Below are 19,760 nucleotides of genomic sequence, written 5' to 3' on the forward strand. Positions count from 1 at the left end.
GGTATAAGTTGCAGTGGGTGGTTATAGACAAGAAATGTACAGTTTTCTAGCATCTTGCTGATAATATTTCTTTAGTCGTTCGACAACCCTGCAGTCAGAACCACTGTAGGCGATCCACCCTTACAAGAGCAAAGTGAAGTTTCATATATTTCTATGGCCCATTTAAGAAATTCTACTATAGTGCAATACACTAAAACTTTTTACTGTAAATTTGCAGCAGTTAACTGGCAGCAGCTTTATATGCAAAGTATTTTTAGTGTAAAGACTGTCCTGTAAATTAACTATAAAATATTGTCAGCACAGTTGCACTAAATATATATTTTTTAATTAACCCATATTTATAGTGGGCTATACAAAAGATAATGTGTTTGTTAAAAGACTATCTAAAGATGAAAGCTTATCTCTTTCTCCAAACCCCCTCTGAAAGGTTCACTAGTGCCTTTTTGAATGGTCTTGTATCCTGACAATTTTTGAGGGGCTCAAGTGCACCCATATTGTTTTGACAGCTGCAGGAGAGAAAAGATCAGGGTGAGCCATAAATGGCTATTGAATCAATTAAAAACCAATTTGGCATCAGCTTATCTGTTGACTCTCTTTTTGCCCTCTTGCATAATGTTTGTTTTCCCGGTCAAACATTACTAATGACTCTTACCCTAGTGTGTGTGAGAACTAGGTGACCTACTTTTGTCAACTTTAAACTCAATAAGCTTGCCAGTGAATAAACTTGTTCACAGAAATTATAGATGATGAAAGTGGTTTTAAAACACCTGCAATGAAACAGAAATTGAAGAAAAAAATGCAAATGGAAAAAAAAAAAAAAAAAGGAAAATGACTGGAGATGAAATGTCAGGAAAAGGTTTTGTAAATCCTGGGATTCAGATGGAATCAGATATGAGCTATAATTATGAGACTGTAACACGTTACAATACGGGTGCACTAATATGCATTAATTCATGCTTAATTAATGCACAGATAATCATGAGTTAATGTATTACTAATGGTAAACTAAATCATTTATTAATGATTACTGCATCAGCAACTAATGAAGATAAATTAATGCATATTAGTGCACCCGTATTGTAAAGTGTTACCAATGAGTCTGCCCCAGAAAGTGAATCTTCAGGGTCTGTAAAAATCGGTCAGAAAAAATAAAAAGATCTGTTCAAAAGTGCTTATATACTTGAGAAAATCAGAAAATTCAAACCGAATGAAAGGGGTGAAAGTGGAAGATTACTTCCCAGATCGAGAACTGTTTATTAAAGGGTCATGAAACTCCCTATTTCAGCAGCAGTCAGTTCTCACCACACTTTTGAAAAATGCTATAAAAGTGGGCGTGGTTTAATGTGGGAATGCTGGGGGGTGAGGGGAGACTGACATCACAGCAACGGCTTTTTCTGATTCAAACTGTTTTATTTCGCTCTCATTAAAAGCATCAAAGCTTCCTACAAATGCACGCTGCAAATGACCATTACGTTACAAGCAACACAATACACACAAGGATTTGTAAGCTCACCATTACACTGAAGGGGGGATTTTGAAATCCACTGCCGCTTCAATATACCTGTATATATTTATATCCTAATTAACTTCATAATCAAAACTTTAATCAATATTTATCCTATATTATTATAATGATTCTATCCAGTTATGATTTAGTTTTAGTTTCTTGTTTTCTAAAGTGTGTATTTGGTCTCTGAGGAGTGACTGAGGGTCTGGCCTAGAGATGTGTGATGTGTCACTAAACACTGGCAACAAGGTCATGTGTTTGGATTTTGGAGGTATCACACACCCCTAACATGTCAGGAGTGCAGTAACAGGGTTTACTCACTTAGCCCGGCTTCCAGAGATGAAATATGGATTTGTCTTTCATTTAATTTATTATATTTTCTTCCTTTTATATTTTCTTTTACTGCAACACTAAAGACTCAAGATGAATATTGCCTGTACTATTGTGTGTCCCTCTCACTGAAAGAAAGCACATGTTATCAGTATGTTTTGGTAAGAACTAGTTAGAACTGGAGCTTAATCAGCTCCAACCTTGGAGAGACTGTGTATCTGTGTATGTGCGCAATATTCTATGTTACAGATCAGAATGGTGTTCAATGGGCACCCTAAGAGATGGGTGGACTTGTTGTTCTGGGCAAGCTGGCGCCTGCTCCAGATCTGGAAGGTCACTACGGGCCTAATTCTGGGGGGAAAGCATCAACAAGTGACACGTCAGTGTAAACGTGCATCAGATTAACTGACTCGAGTGGAAATTTACCATGACTGTGCATTGTCTCTGAGCCAATCAGAAGCATCCACATCGCAGTAATGACGGGGATAAGACCTTGAAAACGGTATAACTGTTGGGACAATTGTATGTACGATAGGGCGAGGCAACGAGACGGTGAGAGAGGGAGCGCGGCCTACGAACTCCTTGTGAGACTTGAAGCTGGCTTCTGCTTTTGAAACTGCAAACTATTCTAAGTAAATTTTTCTTTTAATTAATTGCAATCCTGACTCTGTCTTCATTTCTTCACTACTGGTCCTGGGTCATAAGCTGTTAACCCCTAACAGTTTTGGTGGAGGATGCACGGGCAATCATTCCTTGGTGACACCCCTGGCAAAACAACAAATAAGGTAGTAGAAAGCTTTAATTATTTGGATAGGGTTATCTGAATGGAAGAGATGGTAAAGGGGAACGAGAGAGCTTCACTTCGATAGGAGTGAGGAGTTGATTATACTTGTGTGATAGTATAAAGTAAAGTCGCTGATGGCATCGTTACGGTTAACGGTAGAAGGCAGCGCATTGAAGCGTACTCAAGAAAGGGGGCCCCGGTGGGCATTTAGTGCGGTCACTACCCCTACAGGAGTACGTCCCTGGAACGGTGTGTGAGTCCAGTAGGCATCGCAAACCTGCGCTCTCTCTTCCATCTCAGATAAGGGGATCCCCGAACTTAGAGTTTAGAAATTAGTGAATCAGGCAGTCAGGGAATAAAATAAATTACTAGTTAAAACAAATTAGTTATTAGTTAAACAAAATAAAAATTGATTCAGGAGTTGTTTTGCCAGTGATGCATCTGGAACGATCCCGAGTAAAATAAAAATTGTGACCCAAATTGGCACGGACCAGTATGTGTGACGTTTTCGTACAAGTGTCCTTTGCAGTTTCATAACGCAGAAGCCACAGCTGTGTTGGGTAAAGATCGCCGCCTCCATCTCTTGCTGTTTCGGTGAGTATGAACTTTGACTAAAATATGGCTGATAAATTGTGACATGATCAGTAACTTGATCAGTCTTGATAATATGTTGAAATGAAAGAGAGCAAATGCTGTAACTAGCTTTGCTCTGAAGCCCTCACTTAAAAGAAATTTGCAGAACATATTTATAAAAAAAATTAAAACATGGCAGCAAGGTTTTAATTCTGATTGAAAAGTTAAATAGCATCCTGACTGGCTACAAACAAAGAGTATTAATGAATTTGTAGAATGGGTGGGGTTTAACCCCTGAAAGAAAAATCCCAGAAGATTACTGAGGGATGGTATAGTCTAATTGCCAAATGTAATAAATTGTCTGAAATTACTGGAATTGAGGTGTAGTCTGAAAAAGGGCTTGAGATTGTTTTTGAAAAAGCGAAAACACCAAGATGTGTGAGCAGCCAGTCTTATCTGCCCCCTCCCCTCTCGCGCGCTCTTCTCCTCTCTGACTGTCCGAGTGAGTGCCGCTTTTGGCACCGCCTTACAGACTGGGAACTAGACTGAAACATGCCAGTTGCTAAATGACAGAGAGTTTTAATTGTGGTCAGCAGGGCCATTTTGTATGTAACTGTAACTTCCCACCCATAAGGTGTAGAAATGGTGGCAAATCAGCCCATCAGATTCAATTTTGTAGATGAAACAAAGTAAGAAAGTAACAAAGTGAAATATGAATATAAGGTCTTAAGTAATTATTTTTGAAGGAAAGATCTATGATAATTAATTAAAATTATGAGGTAAAATTAAAGACAATGACCGAAAAACATGTGAGGCGAGAAAATATATAAATAGTGACATAGAGGTTTAAATGACAGATTTATGAAAAAGGTGGTTCCTGTTCCTCTAACTCTTGAAAAATTCTAATAATGTTAATTTGCCTCAATGTTGGTAAAAACAGTTTTTATAAGATAAATTGGTGTTAATATGTTAAAAACCCTAGATGCTGAGGTTTTGGTTTCAAAAGATAAGCTGGTGCAGAGCTGTAATAAAACAATTCGCTTATCTGAATCTGGCCCCCACCGTTTCTGGTGCTATGGCCAAAGTTGCTACAGTAACAGAGACCTAATCTGAGAAACGTAAAGTTTCTAAATTAATTGTATGGGCAAAAGACAAATATAAAATTAATTAATTGAAAATGTGATCTCTGTCTAAGGATAGAGTTTAAAGGAAATGTTTGATGTCTTATTTGAAAACAATTTTAATTTCTAGCCAGACCTTATGCTGAGCTAGTGTAAGTAGTATAAAGTTTATGAAAACACAGTGTACCATCCTGAATAACTCAGAGTCTCTCTCTCATTCAAAACCAGCTCAATGCTGTTATCTGAGCCTGTGTCATAGGTGATAAGAGATTTATAGTAAAAGCACAGTGCACCAGTTGAAAATCATAGAGACAGTGATTTGTTAAAAAGAGTGAAAGTGTCATTAGGAGGGCAATAATAAAGGTATCAAATGTTTTTAAATACAGAATTTTAATAAATTAAAATTTTTAAATAAATTATTCCATGACCAGTGACATCATTGTCTAATCTTAGCCGCCACCATGCACAGGACCAATGGATCAGGTCAGAGTCAACATGCAGGACATTAAATTGAGTGGACAGTGGTTATGGCTAAATTCACTGAGTATAATCTACGCATAATGTTGCGGTTTGGAAGATGTAATTGGTATCAGTGATTAAGTGTTATGATTAACCTGTCTCCATGTTCTACTTATAGTAAGCAGACTAAATGGCTCTGGTGACTCTTGAATGCACTTTCCCCAAGGCTCCAGAAAAACATCTGATCCATTTTAAGGGTCAAAGATCTCAAGCGATGACCAATGTGAATGAGGGTGATTCGCCTAAGACGGGTAAGATCCTCTTTTGGCCAGCAGGGGGACAACCTAAGACATGGGGGTCACCGCCATTGGGCACTTCCAAGAAGGGAGGTGTTTTATGTGAGGTGTGTATGAGAGTTGAACCGATGTCTGTGAGGCCAGCAGCATCAGTAAGGGGGGACGCTGTGGTTGTAGGGGCCGAGAGTCCAGACAGGACACAGCATGGCCTGCCCTAATAATGGCTCCTCCATACCGCTCACTCAAATACCGCATTGTTTGTGAATGCCAGGGAAGACCCTGAGTCAAAGTTATGATGGTAAAGGTCATTCAAGAGCCAGCTGAGACCATGAGGTGATTGTCAACAACTTTGTGGAGACCAGAACAAAAATGCATTAACTGAATCAGTAAAACTGTGATATTGAACTAATATTTCCATATCATGAGTTTAATCCTGCAGGTCATTAGATATGGCAGTGGAGAATTTGAAGGCATGGTGGTGTCTAAAGATAAGAACAGCTGTTGAAGTTTAAAGAGGAGGTCTGGAAAACAAAAGGTATTTAACTAAAGTAACTTGAAGAAAAGAATTCAAAGCATAACTTATTTTGAGATGATTATATATCTCTAATTGGAAAGTTAAACATTTAAATTTCTGATACAAATTTATTCTTTAAGGATAAACTTTGTGAAGGTTAAAGGTTAATGAATTTAATAAAAGAGAGAGAGAGAGAGAGAGAGAGAGAGAGAGAGACTGCTTGAGAAGCAGTGATGGTGCTCTGTCTGTTATCGTCCTGCTAAAGCTGAAACAAAACAAAAGCAATGATATCAGAGCCAAAACAACCCAGCTGACTTCTCTAAAAATGAAGGAATAATGAACAGACATGATTTGAAAATTGGTTAAGAAACCATGTAAGAACTGAGTTTAAATATTTTTTAGTTAAACACTAAAAGCAAATTTTGAGAATGAGCAATTCAAAATTATATGTTTAATGTGCGTATGTTTGTTGATGACTGCACTTTATGTTTTGTATGTGTTGGTTTGTGAAACTGTTCTGTCCTGATGGTGTGTATGGGGTCATTAACCCCTGGAATGAGTGTTTATCATTACAGATGGGTTAAGGCAAACGACAACTTTTAAAGAAACTGCTAATTCTGAAGGAATCTGGAAAAGATGATCCAAAACATGGGACGAGCTTTAAGTGGACTGGTATCCAGCTCTGTCTGTTACTGGTAATTATGACTAATTTTGTCATTTATGATGCTGATTTGAATTAATCTCTGGATTAGTTGAAGTGGAATTATAAAGTTAAAGATTGCCGTTTCTTAATGGGTTAAACACCCATCTCTAAATTTAACTGAGGGTTTAAATTGAAATAATGTCAATTGATTAGAAATGGTAAACATGTTAGAAACCTGACGGCAGAGACAAAGTGACAAATTGGCTGAAGTCACTATCTAAATTATCCAGAGATTCCCTCATATTTCTGAAGGCAGAAGGGCGGCCAAAAAGATAACTTCTAAAAGAAAAAGTTTTATTTTTATTTTTATTTTTCATCCCTTAAATGGATGCAGGACATTAGATGTCTAGTAATAATGTCTAATTAATGTTAAAGGAGCAAGTGACTTTAAGTTTTTCGGTGTGACTGGGATTGAAAGATGAATAAAATAATATTTTGGTTTCTGTAGAGCAGTAGAGATAAGACTGAAACAATAATGATCACATGGTGCATCAGCAGCCTGACTTTTTTTTTTTGGTAAAGAATAATGCGACAAGTTAAAACAAGAGAGAAATAGCCCTAAAGATTAATGTTGTGAAAATAAAACTTCTGACAGAATTTATTTTACCTGAAGGCAAATTAAATACATTGAATGATTTTCAAAATACAGATTGTTTTAAAACAGTTTTTAAAAAAATTGATGATGACTACACATTTTTAATACTTTATAAAGTAATATGGGAGATTATGAAAATGTAAAAAAAAAAAAAGTGTAAGTTCTTGGGGAAATTACAACAACTTTGGTGTGAGTGGCAAAGGAAGGCTAGTGAGGATTTGATGAGAAGTATCACTGCCAGATGACATAAATCAACAGGGTTAAGATTTTGGTCATTTGGAGCTTACGCCTAAAGAGTTTTAATGGACAAGACATTGAAAGAAAAATGTTACTTTAAAGGAAACCCTAATTAATAGATTTTGAATGGTTTACTAAATAACATGGGTTTGGAAATTTATTTGGAAAAATAATTGGTATTGAGTATGATTAAGCACAATGTCACAAGATAAAGATGTGAACAAGCTGAATGAATGTAATACAAATGGATAAATATGTCACTTTGATGAAGTTTTCAACATTAACAATTTTATGGTTATGTTAATTTTAAGTTTAAAAAAATGATGTGGGCTATTATGAGTGAAAACTGGATTTGATGGAAAAAGCAAGTGTAACAAAAAGGTTTGAGTATGTGGAAATCTATGTGGAAAAGAAAAAGATGTGTTATGAAAATGGGTTTAACAAGAAGGTTCTTGAGTAAAATCAGGGAAAAGCGATTGAAATGGATGTTATGAACATGTTTGGGAAAGAAATGAATAGGATGTGTAATTAAGATGGTACATGTATGTAGACTGTAAACTGAAGGATGTTTTATGCAGAGACTGAATGTAATTGGATGGATTATTATGCCTATTTATTTTGTTTATTTTTATTTCAGACCACTGTTGTTTTGAAGATGAAAAAGGTCTGTGTTTGAAAGAAGTGTATTTAAAATCCCTCTTTTTAGATGAGATATCTTGGTATTTATAATGGGGTGGTATTTAACATGGGGTGCTAATGTAGTATGTCCTCTTGAGGATATATGTGCTTATTGTAATCAATCAAGCCATTGATAAAACCAAATTGGATAAGATTAATAATGCTTGAAGTTAAATCCCTGAGGGGAAAAGAGATTTTCTTTTTTTCAAAGATTATAAACTAAAAAGTGGGGGGATGGAAGATTATGAAGCGGCCTAAATTGGTAGACCAACTTTAGGGGGTCATTGGGACCCCAAAATTGGCCTTTAGGAGGGAGTGAAGGGGGGATTTTGAAATCCACTGCCGCTTCAATATACCTGTATATATTTATATCCTAATTAACTTCATAATCAAAACTTTAATCAATATTTATCCTATATTATTATAATGATTCTATCCAGTTATGATTTAGTTTTAGTTTCTTGTTTTCTAAAGTGTGTATTTGGTCTCTGAGGAGTGACTGAGGGTCTGGCCTAGAGATGTGTGATGTGTCACTAAACACTGGCAACAAGGTCATGTGTTTGGATTTTGGAGGTATCACACACCCCTAACATGTCAGGAGTGCAGTAACAGGGTTTACTCACTTAGCCCGGCTTCCAGAGATGAAATATGGATTTGTCTTTCATTTAATTTATTATATTTTCTTCCTTTTATATTTTCTTTTACTGCAACACTAAAGACTCAAGATGAATATTGCCTGTACTATTGTGTGTCCCTCTCACTGAAAGAAAGCACATGTTATCAGTATGTTTTGGTAAGAACTAGTTAGAACTGGAGCTTAATCAGCTCCAACCTTGGAGAGACTGTGTATCTGTGTATGTGCGCAATATTCTATGTTACAGATCAGAATGGTGTTCAATGGGCACCCTAAGAGATGGGTGGACTTGTTGTTCTGGGCAAGCTGGCGCCTGCTCCAGATCTGGAAGGTCACTACGGGCCTAATTCTGGGGGGAAAGCATCAACAAGTGACACGTCAGTGTAAACGTGCATCAGATTAACTGACTCGAGTGGAAATTTACCATGACTGTGCATTGTCTCTGAGCCAATCAGAAGCATCCACATCGCAGTAATGACGGGGATAAGACCTTGAAAACGGTATAACTGTTGGGACAATTGTATGTACGATAGGGCGAGGCAACGAGACGGTGAGAGAGGGAGCGCGGCCTACGAACTCCTTGTGAGACTTGAAGCTGGCTTCTGCTTTTGAAACTGCAAACTATTCTAAGTAAATTTTTCTTTTAATTAATTGCAATCCTGACTCTGTCTTCATTTCTTCACTACTGGTCCTGGGTCATAAGCTGTTAACCCCTAACAACACAAATACATATATCATGTGACAACTATAATTCAGTGCACAATTTAATGCACAGCCATTCACAATTTGTTCTCTGCTTTGAAAATATATGTGACCACGCTGTTGTATAACTTTGATAACTTCTGAGGCTTATTTTGTGGAGTTATATGGGCCATTTGGTCAGATAAATATCCGTGAAGAGCAGTTACACTCACAGCGCGGACGAATCGTGTTTGTGTCGTAGACTCAGGATCTATTGAAGAGAACGCAGGCAACGCAGACACTCAATACAAATCGGGACCCACTCGTTTTTGATCCATTAATGCATCTCTCACTTACTGTATTCGATCTTACTGTTAGAAGCGCTGCTGCTTCAGTCAGTGGAAAATGCCTATCAGCGTGCTGTCATGAATAATTAAGGGCATACTGTCATTAATTTAGCAACGCGTCTTCTTATAAGATGAAGACATGCTGTCTCGTGAATAATTATGAGACTTATTATGCTTGTATTGTACCGAAGTTTAAGATATTATTGGGAGATGGTAATTATCCACCAATGTGGAGACAATTCCTTTTTTAGCCTGCCAGAGACGTGACTCCAGTCAAATTATTAACCTGATTGATGTAACATGAATAGGCTGAATCTATTCAACACCTAATCATTTACATTTCATTGATGTGCAACCCAGTGAGAAAGGGGAGGTACAAGTTTTCCATTGTAATAGAACCACAAACATAGTGGAACATTTTTTTGGAAACTCCTCTCTGAGAGTGTCAGATTGCATGGGACCTGATCAGGTTGCCGAAGGAGATTCTGATAAATAGGTTCTGAGGTTCTGCCATGTAGCTGTATAATAGGCCCAACTCCTGCTGCAGAAACATCCCCAAACCCATGCCACTTCCTCCTCCATCTTTCACCGACTTCTTTGGGCACTTTGGGTTCAATCTTTCCCCAGTTTGATGCCGAACATAATGTTTTCCATCAGACACAAATAAATTAAACTTGCATTTATCACTAAAATGAACTTCGGACCAGTTCTCCTCTGTTCACACAACATGCTCCTCAGCAAAGGTTAGTCTAGCCTGTTGATTCTTTCTGCTGAAGAGAGGCTTGGTTTAATTTGTATTTTGAATAATGGGGCTATTGAAAACCTGTGCTTGTCTTGTATTTGTGAGTATTCTAATGTACTAGTGTGCAAATGTATGGGCTAACACTATGCAAAGCAACCTCGAGCTTTGGAAAGGCACTATATAAATAAAACTTCTTCTTCTTGGGAATTTTTTTTGCAGCGCACCTGTCGAATCCGCCCGTTTTTGATTTCGGCTGTGTTGTGGGCGTGTTTGAGCGAGGGTATGGGAAGATGCCTGACGCCAAGGAGGCATTAGTGAGCTGTCTTCCGAGACGGCATCTTCCCTTAAAGCCCCGGTCCTGCCTACCAAGCTGTGCAGGGACACCTCGTCTCTAGTGGGCAGGGCTTATGTGACTTTTCAGAGGTGGTTAATACCGACATCGAAAGATTCCAGGAGATTAAAAAGTAGATGGCGGCCTTTCATCAGTATCTCCTTCGCCGCTCAGCCTCTTCAGGCAGGGCTGCCTTGAGTGGGCAGAACCAGCCTACAGGCAGGTGCAAAAAAAAAAAAAAACAGTGTCGCCACCAGTGCCCTTCCCAAGGGAGCTTGGCAACGAAGACGTGCTGGTGAAGGAGGCCATAGAACGTATCCCTCCACCAGACAGGGAGTCCGGCTTTTACAGCCACTTCTTCATTGTTCCCAAAAAGGATGGAGGGTTATGTCCCGTAATAGATCCGAGGTACTTCAACCGTTCTCTGAGGAGTTTCAGGTTCAAGATGCTCACTATCCCATCTACCGCGTGAAGATGGCCACAGCCACACTGTGAAGCAGGTCTAGAGACTGCTGGGTCTCATGGCAGCAGTGTCCAAAGTGATACCATTCGGCCTGCTTCACAAGAGGACCCTCCAGTTCCAGAGGACCATGGGGTTTTCCTCAAGTGGAAATCCATTCCGCATGATCAGATTATTGCGCAGGTGCCTTCGATCCCTCGTAATGTGGAAAGATCCTTGTAGTAGGGAGGTTAAGCCCAAAAAATAGGCCTTTGACTTCAAGTCATGATGCAAAGGTCCCCTTTGGTATGGAAGTACCTTAGGGTCATACAAATAAATTTATCCTAAGACACAAGTGAGATCACAATTTTTATCAAAAATAAACAGGTTTTTTCAAAAATGGCCGACAATGTGCCGAAAATACTCTAGAGCCCATATCTTTGCTTCTGTTATCGCTATAATGACAAATTTGGTGTCAAAGTGTACATTTTTGGGGTCAGGGAATCCAATAAAATTGGTTTCAGGTTTAAAAAAACAAAATATTTCCCCATACTATGACAACTGGAGGTAAAAATGCACATTTCACATAAAAATGATGTCATCAGAGTGACTTTTAAATTATATTTTCCTTCAAAAACTTTAATTTTGTATTTAAGCAGTGCAGCTACTTCTGTACATTACATTTGTCCTAAGTAGCATGAGATTTCAACCAGTCAGGAGTAGCCTATAGCAAATCAGTTCCTGCAACAACACATCCCATCTGCACCAGGAGCTGTCCCAGCTGTTAAAGGTCAGAGGTGACAGGTTAACACTTTGAGGTTCGAATGACTTTCTTATTAAATAGAAACATGTTTTTAATGTTAGATAACTAATAACTAGCTAGCTAGTAACTAGTTAGCTTCATCATAACTGTATTAATTTTTATTGAAGCAAGCCCATAGCCTACTAGTCCAGGCGTTTAAGGAAAAAAGGGTGAACAAATTGCAACAGAATCAAACTCAACTGATTTTGTATCCTCAATATGTCCTGAGTAAGAAAGAAAAAAAAGCCCAGAAGAATACCATTAGGGGAAATTTCAGAAAAGGACCCAAATATAATATATTCATACGCCTATTCATTATTTTTCTCACATGAATAGGGTAAAACGTTTAACCTTTAGATATCGTCATGAAAATTATTGAATTGATTACTTATATCAAGACAAACAAAAAATGTATTACAAGTTTTTTTTTAATTGTTTGTTAACATGGACAAACATGCATAATCTTATTAGCACATCCTCTAGTTGCTCTGGGGTCAGACAGATCAGACCACAACATCAGAAAGTTACTATGTCTAATTTCGAAGCAATTGACCGTACATTTTTAGAAGAAATGGTACAGCACCTTCAACCTTCAAAAAATCAACCTGCGCCCTTGACACACTCCCCACTTCTTTTTTCAAAAGTGTGTTTAACTGTTTAGAAGCAGATCTCCTAGAAGTGGTGAGCTCCTCACTTCCCTATGGGACTTTTCCAACCGCCCTTCAAACTGCAATAGTTAAGCCTCTTCTGAAAAAGAGAAATCTGGATAACTCCATACTGAGCAACTACAGACCAATCTCAAATCTCCCCTTCATAGGCAAGATCATTGAAAAAGTTGTTTTCAGTCAGCTGAACAAATTCTTAAACTCAAACGGATTCTTTGACAATTTTCAATCTGGTTTCCATCCGCATCACAGTACAGAGACAGCGCTCATAAAGATTATAAATGATATTCGCTTAAATACTGATACAGGCAAAACATCAATTCTGGTTCTACTGGACCTCAGTGCTGCATTCGACACTGTTGACCACAACATACTTCTTGATAGGCTGGAAAACTGGGTTGGGTTTTCTGGGATGGTCCTCAGATGGTTCAGATCATACTTAGAAGGGAGAGGTTATTATGTGAGTATAGGAGACCGTAAGTCTGAGTGGACATCCATGACATGCAGAGTCCAACAAGGGTCAATTCTTGCACCACTCCTGTTTAACCTGTATATGCTGCCACTAAGCCAAATAATAAAAAATAACAATATTGCTTACCACAGCTATGCTGATGACACCCAGCTCTACTTAGCACTATCACCTAATGACTACAGCCCCATTGACTCCCTGTGCAAATGCATTGATGAAGTTAACAACTGGATGTGCCAAAACTATCTTCAGTTAAACAAAGACAAAACCGAAATCACTACATTTGGAAAAAAAGATGAAATTCTCAAGGTGAATGCATATCTTGAGGCGAAAGGCCTGATAACAAAAAATCAAGTCAGGAATCTTGGAGTGATTTTGGAGTCAGACCTGAGTTTTAGTAGTCATGTCAAAGCAATAACTAAATCAGCAAAATATATAGATATAATCATACAGAACGCTGCTGCCAGAATTCTGAGCAGAACCAGAAAATATGACCATATCACACCAGTCCTCAGGTCTTTACACTGGCTTTGGCTTCCAGTTACATCTAGGATCGATTTTAAAGTACTACTACTTGTTTATAAATCACTCAAATGACCTAGGACATCAATACATCGCAGATATGCTGATTAAATACAAACCCAACAGATCACTCAGATCAGCAGGATCAAGTCAGTTAGAAATACCAAGAGTTCACTCAAAGCAAGGAGCGTCTGCCTTTAGCTATTATGCCAGCCGTAGTTGGAACCAGCTTCCTGAACAGATCAGATGTGCTCCAACAGTAGCCACATTCAAATCCAGACTCAAAACACATCTGTTCAGCTGAGCATTTACTGAATGAGCACTGTGCCACTGTACGTCCGACTGATTGCACCCTATCTATGCATCATTTTTTTATTCTTTTATAACTGTTTTAGTTTACCTTTGTTCTTATCTTTGGTCATTGTTATTTTATATATACACTACCCTAAAGGATTATTAGGAACACCTGTTCAATTTCTCATTAATGCAATTATCTAATCAGCCAATCACATGGCAGTTGCTTCAGTACATTTAGGGCTGTGGTGCGGGTCAAGACAATCTCCTGAACTCCAAACTGAATGTCAGAATGGGAAAGAAAGGTGATTTAAGCCGTTTTGAGCGTGGCATGGTTGTTGGTGCCAGACGGGCCGGTCTGAGTATTTCACAATCTGCTCAGTTACTGGGATTTTAAAGCAAAACCATTTCTAGGGTTTACAAAGAATGGTGTGAAAAGGGAAGAGCATCCAGTATGCAGCAGTCCTGTGGGAGAAAATGCCTTGTTGATGCTCGAGGTCAGAGGAGAATGGGCCGACTGATTCACGCTGATAGAAGAGCAACTTTGACTGAAATAACCACTCGTTACTATACTAAAATGGCAGCCACAGTCACCAGATCTTAACCCAATAGAGCATCTTTGGGATGGGGTGGAACGGGAGATTCGTGCCCTAGATGTGCATCCCACATGCTCTCCTATCAATATGGGCCAACATTTCTAAAGAATGCTTTCAGCAGCTTGTTGGCAACGTAGAATTAAGGCAGTTCTGAAGGCGAAAGGGGATCAAACACAGTATTCGTATGGTGTTCCTAATAATCCTTTAGGTGAGTGTATATATCATCATTTTATTCTTTTTAATTCTCTTTGCAACTGGATATTTCTATTTATGCATCGGTTGATTATTATTTTTGGTTAGGGCTGTCTAACTGGAAGAGATTGGAAAAGGAGAGCAGTGTGCTTCGCTTTTTCTGCTTGTGGTAGCAGAGCGTGTAAAGAATCAGACTCAAGAAAGGGGTGGCCCTGCGGGGCATCGGTAACGTCCCCTACAGGAGGCCATCTTGGACCAACTTGTAAGGTCCGGAGACATTGTGAACCTGCTCAATCTCTTCCATCTCAGACAGGGGAACCAGAATTTAGAATAAGGCAGATAGGGATCTGTTTCTCACCATTATATTTTAATTGTATTATTATTATTTTCTCTTTACAACCATATTAATTGTCCTTGTTTTTATTTTATTTTTTTACACATGGTATTCTTATTTCTTATGCATATGTTATCACTATTTTAATTAACTTCTATGTAAAGCACTTTGAATTGCCATTGTGTATGAAATGTGCTATACAAATAAAACTGCCTTGCCTTGTCTACAGATGTGCTAATTTGCATTAATACCCCAACAGATCTAAACATTGGGTACAGCGTTTTTAAAACATTCAAAAAAAAAAAAAAAAAAACTTGTAATACATTTTTTGTTTGTCTTGATATAAGTAATCAATTCAATCATTTTCATGACGATATCTAAAGGTTAAATGTTTTACCCTATTCATGTGAGAAAAATAATGAATAGGCGTATGAATATGTTATATTTGGGTCCTTTTCTGAAATTTCCCCTAATGGGATTCTTCTGGGCTTTTTTTTCTTTCTTACTCAGGACATATTGAGGATACAAAATCAGTTGAGTTTGATTCTGTTGCAATTTGTTCACCCTTTTTTCCTTAAACGCCTGGACTAGTAGGCTATGGGCTTGCTTCAATAAAAATTAATACAGATATGATGAAGCTAACTAGTTACTAGCTAGCTAGTTATTAGTTATCTAACATTAAAAACATGTTTCTATTTAATAAGAAAGTCATTCGAACCTCAAAGTGTTAACCTGTCACCTCTGACCTTTAACAGCTGGGACAGCTCCTGGTGCAGATGGGATGTGTTGTTGCAGGAACTGATTTGCTATAGTCTACTCCTAACTGGTCGAAATCTCATGCTACTTAGGACAAATGTAATGTACAGAAGTAGCTGCACTGCTTAAATACAAAATTAAAGTTTTTGAAGGAAAATATAATTAAAAAGTCACTCTGATGACATCTTTTTTATATGAAATGTGCATTTTTACCTCCAGTTGTCATAATATGGGGAAATATTTTGTTTTTGTAAACCTGAAACCAATTTTATTGGATTCCCTGACCCCAAAAATGTACACTTTGACACCAAATTTGTCATTATAGCGATAACAGAAGCAAAGATATGGGCTCTAGTGTATTTTCCGCACATTGTCGGCCATTTTTGAAAAAACCTGTTTATTTTTGATAAAAATTGTGATCTCACTTGTGTCTTAGGATAAATTTATTTGTATGACCCTAAGGTACTTCCATACCAAAGGGGACCTTTGCATCATGACTTGAAGTCAAAAGTCACTTAACCTCCCTACTATTGGTTCCTGTCTCAGGGTCCAGTGTTGGGATCGGCATGTTGCAGGAAAATCATTTCAACAGTCGTGGTCATGGAAGCCCAGTTCAGGTCTGTGGGAGCATTCTTCCTGGAAAATCAATTGCCTGGAAATGTTGGCAGTCTACAAAGCTCTGAGGAGCTTTTTCCCGGACCTCCGCGGCCACCATGTCCTTATATGATCCGACAATATGTCTGTGGTATTGTATCTGAATCATAAGGGGGGTCTTAGGTCACACCCTCTGGGCAAGTTGCCACATCAGATCCTCCTGTGGTCCCAGGGGAAACTGTCGTCTCTCAGGGCAATGTACGTCCCAGAGGACCAAAATCCACTGGTCACTGCCCGGTCTCGTTTGCCCAAAGCCATGCAACTGCTTACCTTAAGGACTCCCTCGCTATACTTACCTAGGAATCTATTGTGTCCCTGAAGTCCCCCAAAAATATAGTGCTAGATGTGCACTTCTTGGCACTGTTAATTTATTTATGTGTAACATGAAAATCATGTGAGTTTGTTTGTTTGTTTGTTTGTTTGTTTGTTTGTTTGTTTTATCCATACAATATTCAGCGGTAGCTTAACCAAAATGGTTTGGTTGCCAGCATACTTCAAAATATCATATTTTGTGTTTCAAGGGAAGAGAGAAAGTCATACAGGTATGGCACAGCGTGAGGGTGAGTAAATGATGACAGTATTTAAAGCAGTAAATTAACTGTATCCTAGCTTAAAATCAGTGTTTTACTGTCAAATGCATTCCTGTGTGAATACTGCAAAAGTGCAATATTAAGCTTTTTATCAACATTTGCAGTAAATTCGATAATATTCATCATTATTTTTCCATGTCCTACTATTGTTTTTACTCCAATTTAAGGCCCTAAACCCAGCAAAAACATTCACAGGGGACTCATTGGCTAGATGGGCTGGGTTTGTCCAGGGCTGAATTTTAGCCCCAGTCTAGCCCTGGTTGATCATCAGCATTAACTGCCAAGTTCCAACATAATCTAAACCTGCTATTCGGTCTCAGATTATTCTGCCAGAGTATACAAAGCTTTAGAAAACATGGTTAAAGCAGCCAGAGAATAAAACCAACAAAAAACACATTTGAAGTCACTGTTGTGGTAAATAGTTTGTTCCCCAGCACTACTTTAGTGTTAGTTTAACACTTGGTAGTGTGTACTCATATGAACACTGAGCAGTGTTAATGATTTTACTGTGTAACATCCAATCCTAAAGGGTTAGTTCACCCAAAAATGAAATTTATGTCATTAATGACTCATCTTCGGAACACAGTTTAAGATAATTTATATTTAGTCCGACAGCGCATCTAAGTGTATGCACACTATACTGTCCATGTCCAGAAAGGGAATAAAAACATCTTCAAAGCAGTCCATATATGACATCAGATAGTTAATTAGAATCTCTTGAAGCATCAAAAATACATTTTGGTCCAAAAATAACAAAAACTACGACTTTATTCAGCATTGTCTTCTCTTCCGTGTTTGTTTTCAAACCTCAAATAAAGATTCAAACAGTCATTAATCAGCGGATTGATTCATGATTCGGATCGCCAATGTCACGTGATTTCAGCAGTTTGGCAGTTTGACACACATTCCGAATCATGAATCAATAGGCTCATATTTCAGTTTCGGTTCTGCCACTGGCTCTCCAGAGTCCAGTGGTTCCCACATTCTCAATAGTAGGGCAATTTTCCCCCTCCCTCGGTCCCAAAAGGTTCAGGTCGTCAGTGTGTGACACCTCCGGGCCTTGCCACTCACCCACACTCTGCCCCAACCTAGAATACTCAGATAAAACTCCGGGGTGCCTCCGGGCCGGCTTTGAGTGTTCCACCTCCCTGCCTCCAGGCAGCAGAGTGGGCACCGAGGACCCCTTGTTTCTCTGGGCCAGAGTCTCCTTAGAACAGGTGTCCAGGCATGCTCTGTCTTCACGGATGCCTCATCCATGGGCTGGGGGGCCACGTACGAAGGGCACACAGTTTTGGGTCTGTGGACGGGGCCCCAACTGCATTGGCATATCAATTGCCTAGAGTTACTGGCAGTATATCTTGCCCTGGCCCGGTTCAAGAAGTCGATCTGGGGCAAGCACATACTGGTCTGTTCGGACAGCACTGCAGCCGTTGTGTACATCAACCGATAGAGTGGTATACACTCTCGTTGCATGCTCCAGCTCGCCTGCCATCTCCTCCTGTGGAGTCAGAAGTTTGTGAGGTCCCTTCATGCCATTCACATCCCAGGTGCACTGAACCAGACTGCTGACGAGCTCTCTCGTTAGTGTACACCTCCAGGCGAATGGCGACTCCACCCCTGGAGCGTTCAGCTTATATGGCACTGCTTCGGAGCTGTGAAGGTAGACCTGTTTGCCTCTCCGGACACAACCCATTGCCATTGCTACTTCTCCCTGACAGGAGGTACCTTAAGCATAGATGCACTGGTGCATGGCTGGCCCCGGGACCTGTGCAAATATGTGTTTCCCCCAGTGAGCCTTCTAGCACAGACTCTGTGCAAGGTCAGGGAGGAAGAGGAGTAGGTCTTGCTAGTTGCACCCTACTGGCTCAACCGGACCTGGTTCTCCAAACTCACACTCCTCGCAACAGCCCCTCCCTGGCCGATCCCCCTGAGGAAGGACCTGCTTTCTCAGGGGATAGGTACTTTATGGCACCCACGTCCAGACCTCTGGAAACTCCATGTCTTGTCATTGGACGAGACGCGTAGGTTCTAGTTGGCCTGCCACAAACAGTGGTAGACACCATCACTTCCGCTCAGAGCTCACCAGGGTCCTCCATTTGAGTCTTTGCAGTCTATTGAGTTAAAACATCATGTCCATGAAGACAGTCCTCCTGACTGCATTGGCCTCAATCAAGAGGGTAGGGGACCTGCATGCACTTTCGTACAACGAATCGTGCCTAGAATTAGGGCTGGCCAACTCTGGCGTAGTCCTGAGAACCCAGCATGGATACATGCCCAAGGTTCCTACCACTCCCTTTTGGGATCAGGTAGTGAACCTGCATGCGCTGCCTTCAGAAGAGGCAGACCCAGCCCTAGCTTTATGTCCCATCCACGCACATTATGCTTATGTTGACTGGGCTCAAAGCTTTAGGACCTCTTTGTCTGTTACGGAGGCCAGCAGAAGGGAAAGGCTGTCTCCAAGCTGAGGTTAGCCCACTGGATAGTGGATGCTATAGTCTTGGCCTACCAGTTCCAAGACGTGCCTTGCCCGTTCGGGTACAAGTACACTCAACAAGTATCCACCAAACATATATTGTCTCTCATTAGAAATCAAAAGTGTGGCAAAAAATGCTGCACAACGAGAAGAGGTAACTGGACCCTGAGGAAGATTGTGGGGAAGGACCGATTCCAGACTGAGTCTGGAATAGAAACATCCAGAACCACCGTGCACAGGCGTGCATGAAATGGGCTACAGGTGGCGCATTCCCCAGGTCAAGCCACTGTTGGGCTACAGAGAAGCAGCACTGGACTGTTGCTCAGTGGTCCAAAGTACTTTTTTCGGATGAAAGAAAATGTAGCATGTCATTCGGAAATCAAGGTGCCAGAGTCTGGAGGAAGACTGGGGAGAAGGAATGCCAAAATGCCTGAAGTCCAGT

This window comes from Pseudorasbora parva, chromosome 2 (genome assembly GCF_024679245.1).
Source record: "Pseudorasbora parva isolate DD20220531a chromosome 2, ASM2467924v1, whole genome shotgun sequence".
In the NCBI taxonomy this organism is placed as follows: domain Eukaryota; kingdom Metazoa; phylum Chordata; class Actinopteri; order Cypriniformes; family Gobionidae; genus Pseudorasbora; species Pseudorasbora parva.